General features: G+C 37.2%; 1 protein-coding gene across 1 annotated transcript in view; it reads right to left on the reverse strand.

The window, feature by feature from the left end:
• Positions 1-13,434, reverse strand: part of ATP6AP1 (ATPase H+ transporting accessory protein 1) — a 45,562-nt gene that overhangs the window by 13,605 nt on the left and 18,523 nt on the right. The gene's annotated exons all lie outside the window — the stretch shown is intronic.

The raw sequence follows: 13,434 nt of genomic DNA on the forward strand, positions 1-13,434 counted from the left end.
CATAAGATAGTAGTATGCATTAGTGCTAACAGGTAAAAGAATTAATTTTCCCCCAAAGGATATACTAAAAGAAATGAATGGGTTTTTTTGCACTAAAATCACAAGAAAATTTCAGCTTACCAGTTCAGAGACCATCACCCCTTAGCAACAGTAATAGTTTTTGCACTTATTTTAACAGGCATGAAAGCAGACTACTTAACTACAGCATTATTTTTTTTAGATTCTTCTGATGGTTTCTGGAAAAAGAAGACCTATGCCTATTTGGCTGATGTGGTGAGCTCCTGCAAGAGAGACATTTGCTTTTAGGAGATTTCCAGGAATTCCTTTTAGTAGGTAATGTTTTAAAAAATGTGCCCAGAGCATCCTTGGTAAAACAGCCCCACCGATATCAACAGTTAAAACTAGCTGACCTTTTTAGACAATAACTTTATCCTGTTCATGTCATACTCCTCACTTTTTACTCTGTTCATATCTGGGATATTCCACATATTTTTAAGTCCCATGTCAGCTTTACAACTTTGTATGCTACAAGTGGTCTCTACCCTTGTATAACTTTGGGGTACAAGAAATGAAAGGCATCACAGGAATTACTAGAACGATAATTACATAGAGCTATTGCCTGGAACTACTTTTAATGGGTTTAGAGACAGTCAAGGACCATTTTCCAAGTCTGGAACAGAGGGTATAATATCACTTTATAACCTACCTGTGGAGAGGAGCCCCAAAAGATTTTGTCACCTTAACCGCTGCTCTGTAAATGCTCTTGGCCATCTGTTATTTGTAACATGTCTTTGAAGATACCTCATTATATGAATGAAACAGAATAGGCTACATTAAAACCCTTTGACTAAATGCCCCAGTGAAGACTGCAATCTTCCTCTCCCTTACATGCATACTTTATGAATTTCTTTTTAATTCAGAGTAGTCTCTTTTCAAATACATCAGAACATGCATTATTTTAAATTAATACCATTTTCTTTAAAAAAGAGGGTACAACAAAAGAAAATATTCAAGTTTTGATATAAAACTTTTAATCTTTCCTTAGGCTTTCCTGAAATGTAATCATTTTATTTCAAACTGAGGGGAGAAGCTGAAGTCTAAATTATATCCTGTCTAACTATTGACTTCACTATGTGGGCCCCGTCTATCGCCTAAAGAGGGCTTTAAAAAACACCTACTAGTAGCTGAAAATAATGCTACATTGGATACTGTCATTAGGAGAACTTGGGAGATGAGGTTTAAGTACCTTAAAATAAAAAGAAAGCTATTAAAATACAGTCATAAGACTACAGCTTTATTTCTGTTGCTCTCCTGCCAGTACTTTGTCATGAGGTTCTCACACAGAGATTCCCTTCCGGCTCTGAAAAAGCATATGAACCAAAAGAGTGTTTGTCCAGGAAGAAGGCATTTCAGGGACAAAGAAATCCACTAGCTTTCCATTATTAAATCTGTTTGAAGGAATTTGCCCACGCTGAAGAAGGGAGGCAACACAGCTTCCCAAAAACACTCCTAAAAAGGCTTTTGTTTCCTTCATATTTGTGAATGACAGTATAGGCATCCATGGACTGTGCAGCCCAGAGAGTCTTTACTTGCACAGCTATAGGCAGGTAGGATCACTACACTAAACAGGAGCCCGAAATTATCAGCTCTCTGAAGAAATGTCCCCCAAACACTCACTGGCCTGTATATTCACCCCTTTAGCCTGGAGATGCATTTCACTAACATACCTGTGGGTGAGGTAATTCTTACACTGAGTTACTGTACATCAAATTAGATTATTTAGGAACAATCCATGGTGGAAATGTTGCTGATCATTAAACCATACTTAATTCTGTTGTTTAGTGTGCCCTACATCTTTACCTAATCTGAGCTGTGGGATGTGTGAGTCACCATCTTGTTCTCTGGATTTATCAACGGCATTTTTGATCTCAGATGTGCAGTGAACAACCACAAGAACTGATTAAAGAAGATACAGAAAAGAAAGGGTGTAATTTACGTTTTTCTAAACCAGAACTGAATGCTGTAATTACTTAGCTGAACCTGCAGTAGAGGTAGCCTGAACAAAATTCTTCCTTTTGACATGTTTTGTAAGCCTTCTAATTCAGATTAATCTCTCTAGGAAAGGAGAAGGAAGCTGATCTGGCAACATCCTGATGCACAAACACACTAATCTTTTTCAAAGCAAACAGACCTTACATCCAAAATTATTCACTTGTTTTGTTGCTGTTGCCACAGTTTTGTTGGCTGTTCCAACATAGAATGGCATTAATTTTCACAAATGAAGAAAAGAACCTGGAAATATTTCAGGAATGTATGTATAGACCAAAGCTCAAAATACAACGTGAAAGAGGAGGCCAAAGAATCCTTTTAGGCCACTTGTGATGGTCTGAATCCTGAGGTGAAAGTTCCTGCAGGAGAGGGCAGGCACTGCAACTGCTATCACAGCACCTCAAAACCTGTCATCTGAACTGGATTTGGGGTTTAGCAGCTGGAACTGCATCTACATATCATGTACCAACTGCAATTCTATTGACAGGATACCAAATTGACTGTATACCTGCATTTGCTGTTAAAGCAATTTTTCATAAATTGCTTTAACAGGGACCACTAAAATTTTTTTTTTTTGCAAGGTATCCTTTAAAAAATGTCACTAGGAAGCTGCTAAGTGCTCAGTACAGGGGTACTGCAGAATGGTAGATCATGCTGCTTGCTGGAGTTTGGCTGTGCCACATCAGAAGCCACTCAGCATTCACATCCCAGCCAAGTATCAGCACATTACAAATGCTTTTCCTGAAATTACCATTTCAGATTTCTTCCCACACAAATCGGACAGTTTTCCTCCATGTTTTCTAACTGATGTAGCATCATGGCCTCACTACGGGTAGTATCACCATGCTCTCTCCTAATGTATCCATTTTTCTGAAGGATAGTGTACCAGAAATCTGTGGTACAGGCAATGGCTGGATGTATCTCACTGCTAAAGGTCAACAATTTGAAAGTCAAATATTAGAATTTGGTATAACTGTAAAAATGTTCTTTGCAGTGTCAAAAAATCATGCACACAGCAAGTAGAAATAATGTATTTGATTGCACTTATTTCATTCATCTGTCAGTGCAAGACTGTAGCATAACAGTGCTTTAAGCTGTCAAAATCTAGAACATTAAGCAAAGAGTTACCGATTATCTCTATTTTTGAAAGTGTGAACTGTTTACATTTTTATGATTTCTAATCTTTTAGGGGTTTTGGTTTTTAATTCTCCTCTAGGCTGACTTGTGGTTGCTGCATTCTTGGAAGTGTTCAAGCCCAGGTTGGACAGGATTTAGAGCAACCTGGTCTAGTGGAAAGCGTCCCTGCTCCTGGCATGGGGATTGGAACTGGATGATCTTTAGAGTCCCTTCCAGCCTTATTTCACATATTTGTACAGCAACTGTAAGCCTAACCAAGATATCAGAATAAATGTCAATAGCAGGACATTTTGACCAGAAGAATTCTTCATGTCTATTTTCCATCTTTATTAATATTTTGATAAAGCAGGAGAAAAAGAATACACAGAAATTAGGTACATCACATCAATAGCAATCATTTACTAACAATGATTTAACATAATTTTCGTGCCTTGTAGGATATATGGCCAACCTTACTATCTCACATTATTATCTGATGTCCTGTCAGACATCACATGCCCTATCCAAGCACACATACTTCTACCAGAAAGCCAAATGGCTTGGGCACTGTGACACTCAGCTTGTACCTGGTGTTCTGCATCTCCCTGGGTTTTTCAGAAAAGCAAGGTTGGGACATGAATGTTAAAGTCAGAATGTATGCTTTCAGTAAGTGATAATGATCTCACTGTAAAATAAAATATTTTCTTATAATTGATAGAACTTTTATGACTTGTGGAGAGTACCCAAGTCATGACCAAATGCTTCAGGAACTTCTTTTAGAAGGGACAATAAAGCTGCAATATTTTTTATGCTGCTCAGTTCAGCCATGGCGTGCATAAACACGATCTACAGTGTCAGCTCACATGCTTAGGGGTCAGATGGGCTTCTACACATGCCTGTCCTTTAGCAGCACTGGGCTATACAAAAGATCTCTTGACTGTGATTTACAGAAAATGTGAGTACTCTGTGACACAAACATTTTGCAGAGACAAGTGAGTTAGCAGTGACCATGAAAGCAACAGAATCCACTGCAGAGGAAGGTGGTGCAATGCAGCACTTGTGAAACCAATCTTCTTAAAAGGCCTTAAAATAAGGCAAGGAATTTTTACATGTATGGCACAAACATACACATCCATAAATGCCAGAGTAGTCCTGATTTTCTAAAGAAAATTACATTTCCTGTTATTTTCTTGCTACAATTTTTAGTGGATTTGTATATGAAACTTCTTCATCTAACTTCAGAAAGAGCAGGAGTTAGTCTATAAAAATATCCTGAATTTAGAAAGTAAAACAGACTGTGTATAAGCTGGAGTAGCACTTAATTCTCCACCATAAATTTCATTTAGGAGAAATAAACCAAACACAATTATTCCAATGAAAACAATGTCTTGGTCATCTTCAATAGTGTTAAAACTCATTTACACCTTTTCAGTAAATCTGATTTTGCAATGCAATATACAAAAGAGAAAAAATGTATTAGGAGCTGCACTGTAAAAGAGAATTAATTCTGAAAGGAATCTACCAGATGTATGATTCAAGGAATATTTACTGATGCCAATCTCCCCAGTTTTAGCATTAGATTTCTGGTGCTGTTTCAGGCAATTCTGCCATGGAGATTAAAGAAGCTACAGATTTTGCATAATTTTAGACTGCCAGGGGAATACCCACTTCCAACTGGTTGTTTTCCCCACTTTCTTATGTCCATATGTGGAATTCAAGTTGCCATGGGAGATGTGAAAAAGGATGGAGGAGTGTCTGCTGCAATAAAAGGAAACAGATACTTAATGAGGTTTGGACAGAGGTTATATGGGGTCTGATGGGTTACCTAATTGAAAAATGCAGATAGGAGCACTCACAGTGCTGGGAGAGTTGCCAGCACTGTTTATCCCAGATGTAGGCTAGTCACAGTAAATTAAAAATCTGAAGACCCCTAAAATTCTCCCTTCCTCTACTTCATATTCTGATCCTGCAGCACTTTGGAGGACTAATCTGCAAAACTGGGGAGCCTGTCTCCCTTTTTTCCTAACTTGAAGAGAGATGTGTGGACAAGAAAATAACATTACATATTACCTTCAAATTTTTATTGATAATTCAAGGAATTTACTTTTACATCTTTTACTTTAAAAAATTACACTTAATTCCTCCAACTCCTCAGGTCTGTCTATAATAAATTAGCTGCATATTTTTCAGATTCTCCCTGTAAAAATACTGTGTCCAGTGTGAAACCACCTTTCTTTGCTTTCTGCATCTCTGTGTGTGACAACTCTTTTGGAGAAAACAGAGAAAGACAGACCTTACACTGCAGCAACTTGCCAGGGGAGTCTAGCTCTCTCTTCTGAGTTTTACTGAATCAAAAGGTAAAGACCAATAAATCTAGAAAGATGGATTTTTTCACAGAAAATCTATAAAGTGGTGCTTCTACTCTGCTTTCTTGCACTCAATCTCCACCTAATTCTTCTGACAGTAGTGTATGTGAGATAGAAGGTATCCATATATGTAAAATCCACACCAGAAAGTCTAGACAAAGATAATCTTGGACATAATATCCATGCTTTTTTGAAGGATATTACCACGCTTTCATTTCTCTTGATAAGCCTTTTCATTTCTTCCAAGTTTGTCTCAAAATAGATGTGTTTCCACCAACCTAGGGGAAAAGTCTAGTTAAAACTTCCAGTTAACGGCTCTCAGCCAATGTCAGCAATCTCAGTTTCATAATTCCCTTCATCTCCTACCAGTTTCTAGCCCAACAACCAAACCAAGACCAAAGCATGCAATCTTTGCCAGCAGCTAGGTGGAACTGTCACCTCTGTGGCTGCCAGCTACTGATCCTTGTCACGATGCTTTGATATGAGACTTTGGTAAATTGAAATTTATAAGGTGAGGCATTTTAGAAAACAAATACCAACTTTCTTCCTGCATTTCTGTGGGACTGGTTTAGCAATTTGATGCCCATTGCTGTTCCTACACCATAGCCAAGCTTCTACACCATGTAATGGCAAGCCTGGTTGGGAATTTGGCTCAACCATAATCAGTTGCTCTTGATGGAAGTTTAGATCCTGAGAAAAACTGTGGATCAGGACCAAGGAATATTGTTATGGTCATAATTTAATTTCCTACAAAGGGAAGGAAGACAAGTAGTACTGCAGGTAGATATTTAGGGCAAGGCTGCTCTGACCACATGCAGAAGCTTCCTAGCTGCGCAGCCACACATCCTAGGGATGTCTTTGGAGGATACACATACACTGTGATTCTCTGGGTAGATGTGATCATTTCCCATTTCTAACCCTTTGCTTCCCCAAAGTGCCCAAAATGGCAACATATGTCTGCCTCTGAAAAAGATCATGCCTATGGGTTTTGGTGACTGGAGATGGTACTGAAGACACAAGTCTCTCTGCTCACTGGTAACAATGAATGGCAAAAAGATTCAGAGGTCCCCCAGGCAATTTGCAGAGGCTTAATCACAAGGATCTTGAAAATCCAGCCGGTTTCACTTAAAGTAGGGAAGACTGCACCAAGCTTGAGCTGCCACTTACCCAATTTCCAGCTGACAGTCACTTTTCGTTACAGATTTCCTGATTGCCAGCAGAACAATGATTTATGTGCAGCAGGCTTTTTTTTTTTTTTTTTTTTTGTATGATGTGGCAATTATTTTCATTTTCAAAGGTGGAAATTCTACAACAACCTAACAGGTGGGCATGAGGAGGAAAGTCCGTGAGATTATTTAGAATCTCTGTGAGATTCTAAGCTTTACTTAGTCTGTTGGCTGCCTCTTCCGGCTCTTTGCCTTTAGTTAAATAAGTTACATATTACTTTTCACAGTCCTGTCCCAGAGAAATGCTATGTCAATACCCAAAACTTCCACTGCCAAGACATGAGAACAGCTAACCTGTATGAGAGCAAAGGTCCACCTAGCTCACAGCCAGTGATCCTGATTGTAACTGGCAGCTAAAATAAGATAAGGGTAAATACAAAGAATACTTGTCCTGGGATGCCCTCTTTGATTTCTGTAATCTCTGGGTTAGAAACCTTCAGAGCTGAAGGCTGCATTCAAATGAACACATGTATTAGGATCTTCTTTCCATCCATCCTTCCTATTTTTCTTCCATTAGTTTATCTAGTTACTGAAAGCTATGTGCTTTTGTCATCCAAAAATAGTTTACTTTGTTTCTTTAAAGGAACTTGGTGCCTCTGAATTCCTGTGTTATGATCTGTGAGTGATGATAGTCATGAATACTGTCCAGAGACAGTGAGTAATTATTCCATGTTCAGCCCATTCATGATATTGGTGGTTTTATTTATTATTTCCCTCTTGAATTGTCACTTTTCCTGTCTAAAATATTTTAATCTCATAGCTTAATTGTAACCTTTGGACATGGGAGTCCAGAACCACATGCACTGTTCCACTGGTAGACTTGGACTCACCAAGGGCTTAGTGAATTAATTGATGATTGCTGCCTTGCCCTTCTCCTTTCCAAATGATGGGTAACGCTCTGCTTGCTATTCATCCAACTGCTGACTGATGGGGTGTTCCAAGAGATCTACCCACATTTGCACTGTGATCCCTCTTCTGAGAAATAGCAGCCACTCACTACAGTGCAATATGAATATTTAAGGCTTTCCTTATGTGTTACTTTTTTTTCAGACGGGATTGCATCTGTATTTTTATCACCCAGTAATGCAGTGCTGTGAGTGGTTTCTACAACTTGTCAGTACATCAGCAAACTCTGGCACCTTTGTATTTCATCCCCCTTTCAATACTAATGACTCTGTTGAACAGCACAGGCATCAGCATCAATCCTCATAGAATTCCACTGGCAAATACTCCCCACTGTGAACATTAATCCTTTATTTTTACCCTTTGTTTCCTACCTTTAATGTTTTTTACTTTGTCTCCAAAATAATTCTACTTTTTTATCTTTTTTACTCTAGCAACACAATTACTTCTACCTGTACATTTTATGCCTCTCAGAGAACACTGAATCCATATTGTATTTTCTTTATATATATCCACATATTTATGACTTCAGTTTCAATTAATTTTGTCAGTATGGAAGGTAGGCTTTCCAAATGCCATGTCACACTTGAAAATTCCTCATCCTCTGAGATGAAGGTTGAACTATTTCATAATTTTCATATATATTATACAAATTATAATTTAAAAGTTGTACATTAGAAATCACGATGACAGTTTGGCAGTTTCCTATTTTAGTTTAGACTTAGGTGAAAAACATACAACCTTGATGATATGACACTATTAATTTTATTGATTTATTCTGAAATCTCTTCTATTGCCACCTCAGTAGCAGAAAAAGCTCTTGATGCTCAATGATTTTTGAAAAAAGTCTCTGAACTGAGAACTTGTCTATGTTCTACTATAGCAATAATCAACACACAGGTCATTTGGCTTTGCATTGTAACTCATTTTTCTGAGTTCTTCTTTTTCATTAGATCCAGTACTCTCTGAAAGAATTCCTGTCTAATGTGTTTTTATGAATAGTTTTTATGTCTTGTGCATATCATTCCTCTGAATCTCTTTAGGCCTATCATATAATATGGTACTAAATTTGCAAGAATTTATATTCCTTTTAATTTTCCTTGTGCATACAGGAGTGTGCTTTTTGAAGCATGGCTTTATTACTTCTATCTCACTCTGCTAATTATGGCACGGTTTGGTATATTTCCATGTGAGGAGGAGGGTGAGGGGAAAAATGCTTTTTTACATATATTTTGACCTTTTAATATGTTGTGTTAAAACTGTTTGTATTCCAGATAGAAACAGTGTCAGTCAACATAATTAGTAGAGACTACTGGACAATTCATCAAATCACAGATAGATGGATTATTTAGATCTTTAGGTTAAAGTCATATCACTTGGATGCTGTGTTCAACCTTTGCCTTCAAAGACTGTTCTCAGAATAGGACTCTAGAATTCTCAGAATATTTATCTTTGTCTCCTTGAATCCTAACTTCTTTTAAGACACAACAGCCATCCTTTACATATCTATTCTCTCACTCTAATACTTTTATAACCTTGGAATTTTCCTTCCTGAAAGTTTTTAGCATGCCTACCAACATTTCATATCAATATGTTTGTTTACAGTTACACACTGTAAAATAGGATATATTCTATCCTATTTTAGCCTTATACTTTAATTTTATTCTAAATTATTAGTTTATGACCTCTGCTCATATATGAATATATATATGTATCTTTTAGAGTATTCATTGAAATTTTTATACCTGCATTTTACAAATTCCTTTTTTTTTCTTGGGAGACAATTCATCCTCACCCATGTCCTTCTCCACCATCCCTCCTCCACTTCAGTATTCCCAGTCCTTAGTTTTAAATGCAAAATAAACACAACTTGCTAATTTGATCTGTATGGAACATTTGTACAGGCTTCATCTATGCCTTAAAAAGTTAACAGCAGAAAATAACAAAATTTTTCTGATCAGATAAGAATAATATCTTACTTCCATGCTGCCCTTCATTTAGCAGTGAAGTCAATGAGCATATATATATATATATAAACATAATGTAAAATGTAAGCTAAAGTTGTAAAAATGTTTAAAGGAAGTGAATCTTAACTCACCTTAGTGCAAAGTCTAGAGTTAAAGGTTTTCAGTTAAAAGTTTTCAGTTATTTCCCTGAATTCCCCACTAACACATGGCATGAATCATACAGAATTGCTAACAAGCATGTCTCACATCTGTGTCATTCAATTTCAAAGCTAATTTTGCTAAATGTTTTCCTCTTTCTTTTTTCCCCTCCAGCATGACAACTAACTGGCTACAACCAGCCTTAAATGATTCTTTGTAATTATTTAAAAATACTCTACCTGTATTAGAAAAATATACTCAAAACTGAATTCTATCTGTATAAGAAAAGAATGCTCAAAACTGAGTTAAATAGGAAATAATCAAGTGTACATTCTTCATCTACAAGTCAAAGCTTAGTTTTAATTATAATGGCATTCTTTAAGTGGGGAGAGGAGAGGACTAAAGGATGAGGAAATCCTCTGTTTTCTTCTTTTAGGCTGGAAACATCGATGCTTTATTATACTATGTTAAACAATAATTGCTCAAATGTAAAAATACAAGACTAAATGAATAAGGCAATTCCTGTATTCAAGGATGAATGAGGATATTAAACCTTCACCCCTGCAACTCCTGCAAATGGCATTATAAGCATTTTTCTAATGCTTCATTCATGGGAAAGCTCATTTTATATAGTGTTTAAGTATAGTAAATGGTCAAAAGCATTCCATTAACCAGAAGCTGTGAAGTCAATGGGGTGGCTGTTGCAGCATTTAGTCTCCTCAGAGTGGTAAAAGGAATAGTCAACAAAACAGAGAGGAGCTGGATGTAAGTGGAAGATGAAGCAGAGCAAAATGTGATGCATTTTAAAAAATATGTTAGGTAGAAGGTAGAAACAAAGAAAATGTAAGCACAAGCACTTGCCAAAGAACATAAAAACTTTTCATACTCTTTTCAGCTGGGGTGCACATCAATAGCACCTCAGGATACTATCAAGAGGTGTTTTTTAAGAGTCAAAAGTAACCACTTGTGCTGCAGATTCCAATGTTACTTTTGGCTGAATAAAGTTTCTATAACTCATACTGCTTGGATCTGAGTGGAATCAAAGACTTAACACACAGAAACACCAACTAGAGCAGAAAGCTTGTAAAATGAAGCAGCCCAAGGCTGATGGTAGCTGAAGCTCTCTGAAAATGTGGAGGCAGCAGAGAAGGTTCGCAGTGCATTTCACAGTGCATCTGTAACAAGCGAAATCAACAAAACGAATATCAGCTGGGACATAGCCATAAATCTCCTTTTAGCAATTTGTAGTCCCTTAGCATTCAATCTAACTGGAAAAAGATGACAACTATAAAACTCTCTTGCAGCTTCAGAAGAAAACTAGTAAAAATGTTACATGGACACCATGAGAATCTGAAGGATGGGAAACATGATGAGATTTATTATTTGAAGCATTAACTTTAAATCACTGCAGCCTTTTTAACCTCTCCAACTACAACAGCAGAGTAAAATTATGCATTACAACCACAAGCAAAAAAACATAACTAGCAGCAAGCACAAGTAGAAGGGTGACCTTGATCAAAGACCCCAAGAACACAGAAATTTATATATTCACGAGAACTACTGACGCAAGAGTGGAACAAGGACTGCAGAGGCATTTTGTTCTCCAGAAGAAAAATTAGCAATCAAATGAGTTTCAAAGGAAAGAAAGGTCTTGGCAGGAGACTCCTCAATTCTTGGGACAAGTTTCTGTTTTTTAATGGAAAAAAAATATGAGAAATGTTGAGTGAGAGTTGTCTGACTAAACATATATCAAGATCTGACCTCAGCATGAGGACTGCCTTTATGGTTGTCAGAGACAAAGGAGATTATCATTCTGCAGCTGTCCCCTACAAAACAGTCAGAAGGATTATACCCTAAAAAGTCCTTGATTGTAAAGAGAACCTTGTTTGATAACTTCAAATGTAGACCTATACACTTCACTTGCTCAGAATTAGGTGTTACAAGTCATTCTCTCAGTGTCACCCCGACTCAGCCACCTAGAAGGCAAAGCATTTCAGAACAAGTCATAAGACTTAGCACTTGCTTTGTTGGAGGAAGGCAGCTCTTTTATGAGATGATGGGAGGAATCATGAACTGCTTAGTGAAACCATTTCAAGCAGGTCACAAAGCAGTTTCTCTTTCAGAGTCTTAATTCTGCCTTCCAGCTTCAAATCATAGAATAGCTTGGGTTGAAAGATACCTTAAAGATCATGTAGTTCCAATCCCCTGCCATGGGCAGGGACACCTTCCACTAGACCAGGTTTCTCAGAGCCCCATCCAACCTGGCCTTGAACACTTCCAGGGATGGGGCATCCATAACTTCTCTGGGCAACCTCTTAAAGTGCCTTACTACCCTCACAGTAAAGAATTTCTTCCTAATATCTAATCTAAACACACTCTCAGTTTAAAGCCATTCTCCTTTGTCCTATCACTACATGCCCTTGTAAAAAGTCCCTCTCCAGATTTCTTTTAGGCTCCCTTCAGGTACTGAAAGGCTGCAATTATTTCACCCTGAAGCTTTCCCTTCTCCAGGCTGAACAATCCCAATTCACTCAGCCTTTCCTCATAGAAGTGGTGCTCTAGCCCTCCAATCATGCTGAAATTGGAACAGAACGAGAGCCAGCCTGAACAAATCTCCATCATGTGCTGGGGTAATGAACTGATAATTATGATAGCCCAAAGGCATCTCTGTCTGCACTGACTAAACCAAGCAGCTCTTTCTCATCAAATCAGAAAAGAGGCTCAATCATAGGGGAGTTTTGCTTCCTGTCTCATTAATTCACTTTCTGTGAAGCCAATATCAGTCTGGAACCTTTTCCAACATATGCATTTCTCATGTTTGTTTTTCTCTGCTTGAGGCAATGGAAGAACAAATGAATGTAATGTGATGATGCTTTTAAGCCATTCACTGCCCAACAGCAAGGAGGTAGAGCTTCTGGGAGAGAAGCATCTCAAAAATGCCCATTTTTGGGAGCTTCATCATATAAAATTAATTTAAGTGACTAGAAGGAGTTGTCCTTTAATTTTTTTCAAGTGTAATTACCTAAAGCTGATCTCCTTAATCACTGAGAATAAGGCAACTTAGTAAATGCAAATCTCTCATACTGAATGACTGCTATTGATTTACAAATGCACTAAGTAATGTAAACTCTTTCTCAATATGATTAAAGCCTTTTACTTCTCATATGTATTGATTTTGGCTATCACTGGGGAGCTTCTAGATCATACAATAGAAACTTTATAGCTTAAGTGAAGGGAGTTAAGTACTTTTGCTTATGGTTATGAAACAGTTCTTATCTTTCATGGTTCAAGCACAGCCAAAGACATGCAATACATGCTAAGAAGAGTTTACATGCAAATATACAGACTGATGAACTCTCAAAGGTACATTATGCTGCCTTTTCTAGCTCCGTACAGAAGTACCTTGAGTGCAGTAAAATAACTTAAAGTTGTCATGAGGGGAAAAAAATGTTTCAAATGGCTTTTATAAATTCAATATAGCATTGAATTTATACAACTAAGAAAAGTTTAAATTGCTAATTTTTAAAAAATGTAGAATATCTTAAAAGACATTGATTTAATTATTTAGAAGTGCTTCAGTTGCTTGAACTGTTACTTTAATTTAGAAAGCCTTTGAAATATGCAGAGATTTAAAACTCAACAAACTTTTAAAATCGATCAAAAAATTCC

Source organism: Manacus vitellinus, unplaced genomic scaffold, assembly GCF_001715985.3.
Source record: "Manacus vitellinus isolate BGI_N305 unplaced genomic scaffold, ASM171598v3 scaffold_13_pilon, whole genome shotgun sequence".
NCBI lineage: Eukaryota > Metazoa > Chordata > Aves > Passeriformes > Pipridae > Manacus > Manacus vitellinus.